Here is a 2,500-nt window from a genome sequence, read left to right on the forward strand (position 1 = left end):
GAAAGTAAAGTGTTCCGTGCGTGTGAACTACGTTGTCCCGTGTGCCGGCTCTCGACTCCTAAGATGTCCCATGTAAATGCCCTTCGTGGGAAAGAATGTCCCGTGCAAGACGCCTTGATGATCCCCATAAGGTGTCCCATGTGCGTCCCATGATGTCCCATGCGCGTCCCGTGCCGTCCGAGCCTCACCAAGGCCGTCCCATGCGCGTCTCGTGCCGTCCCGAGCTGTGCCGAGGCCGTCCCTTGCCGTCCCGAGCCTCGCCAAGGCCGTCCCGTGCCGTCCGAGCTGTGCCGAGGCCGTCCCATGCGCGTCCCGTGCCGTCCGAGCTGTGCCGAGGCCGTCCCGTGCTGTCCCATGCCGTCCCGAGCCTCGCCAAGGCCGTCCCATGCGCGTCCCGTGCCGTCCGAGCCTCACAAAGGCCGTCCCGTGCCGTCCCATGCGCGTCCCGAGCCTGACCAAGGCCGTCCCGTGCCTCACCAAGGCCGTCCCATGCGCGTCCCGTGCCGTCCCATGCGCGTCCCGAGTTGTCCCATGCCGTCCCGAGCCGTCCGAGCCTCACAAAGGCCGTCCCGTGCCGTCCCATGCGCGTCCCGAGCCTGACCAAGGCCGTCCCGTGCCTCACCAAGGCCGTCCCATGCGCGTCCCGTGCCGTCCCATGCGCGTCCCGAGCTGTCCCATGCCGTCCCGAGCCTTAGCAAGGCCGTCCCATTCGCGTCCCGTGCTGTCCCATGCGCGTCCCGTGCTGTCCCGTGCCGTCCCGAGCCTGACCAATGCTGTCCCGTGCGCGTCCCATTCTTTTGGCTCGGCTGGCCCGTGCATTCTATGGGGTCGTGGGACATTTCGAAATCCACCCGGGCCACTTCGACTCTCTCTTCATTAATACTATTGAGGTATTATTTATGAATTATTGGAGAAAAGAAACGGAGGAAAATATTTTTTTTTCTATTTTTTATGAATTTTCCGGTGTTTATTCACTTAAAAATTCATAGAAAAATAAATATTTATCGGAATCGCTATTATAATATATCAAAAAAATCCTTGCGAAAAGACCTTTCCGACGAGTATAAGTTTGCTGGATTCCGACGAGTAACGAAGGAGTAAAGGCCCAGTATGCTTGGTTAAAAAATTGATGTTTCCTTGTGAAAATAGGAAAAACAATAACTTTGCACTATAAGGGGGAGGGTTGAGCTCCTTCCCCAGAGCGTGCACAGCACTTGTGCTGGCACGTTCCCTAGTGCTCGCCAAGCACCATAGGGCATCCAAAGGGCAAAGCTCGGCCTACTACATGATGGGAAGCTTCTAATATGTCGGAATACGAAGAGATTTCGTGCGACCCGAAGCTCGGCTCGGGCGTCCCGGCCTGTCCCGAGCTGTGCCGAGCGCGTCCCAGGCCGTCCCGAGCCAAGTCTCGGGCGTCCCAGGCCGTCCCGAGCCAAGTCTCGGGCGTCCCAGGCCGTCCCGAGCCAAGTCTCGGGCGTCCCAGGCCGGCCCGAGCAAAGTCTCGGACGTCCCAGGGCGTCCCGAGCTGTGTCGAGGCCGTCCCAGGGCGTCCCGAGCTGTAGCGAGGGCGTCCCAGGCCGTCCCGAGCCAAGTCTCGGGCGTCCCAGGCCGTCCCGAGCAAAGTCTCGGGCGTCCCAGGCCGTCCCGAGCTGTGCCGAGGCCGTCCCAGGCCGTCCCGAGCAAAGTCTCGGGCGTCCCAGGCCGTCCCGAGCTGTGGCAAGGGCGTCCCAGGCCGTCCCGAGCTGTGGCAAGGGCGTCCCAGGCCGTCCCGAGCTGTGCCGAGGCCGTCCCGAGCCTAGTCTCTGGCGTCCCAGGCCGTCCCGAGCTATGGCGAGGGCGTCCCAGGCCGTCCCGAGCCAAGTCTCGGGCGTACCTGGCCGTCCCGAGCTGTAGCGAGGGCGTCCCATGCCGTCCCGGGCTGTCCCATGCGCGTCCCGTGCCGGCCCGAGCAACAGCTCGGGCGTCCCGTGCCTCGGCCCTTCCAAGTGGTGCTTCGTCGGACATCTCGATATCCACTCGAGCATTTTCGACCATTCTCCATATGTGGGTGTGTGGGTATTTATCAGGAATATTGGAGAAAGAATCGGGAAAAAAATATTTTTTTTCTATTTTTTTTGAATTTTTAATTGTTTATTCACTTAAAAATTCATAAAAAAATAAATATTTATCGGAATCGCTATTATTATATATCAAAAGAATCCTTGTGAAAAGACCTTTCCAACGAATGCAAGTTTGTTGGATTTGGACGAGTAACGAAGGAGCAAAGGCCGAGTATGCTTGGTTAAAAATTTGATGTTTCCTTGTGAAAATAGGGAAAACAATAACTTTGCACTATATAGGGGAGGGGTGAGCTCCCTCCCCAGGCCGTGCACAGCCCTTGGGCTGGCAGGTGCCTTGGCCCTTGGGATGCAACATAAGGCATCCCAAGGGCAAAGCTCGGCACGGGGGTGGATGGGAAGCTTCCAAGAGTTGCCCAACTCATCCCCGACGTGGGAAATCG

This window comes from Eschscholzia californica, unplaced genomic scaffold (genome assembly GCF_041429995.1).
Source record: "Eschscholzia californica isolate CP2 unplaced genomic scaffold, dmEscCali1.0.p SCAF_9, whole genome shotgun sequence".
NCBI classification, from domain to species: Eukaryota; Viridiplantae; Streptophyta; class Magnoliopsida; order Ranunculales; family Papaveraceae; genus Eschscholzia; species Eschscholzia californica.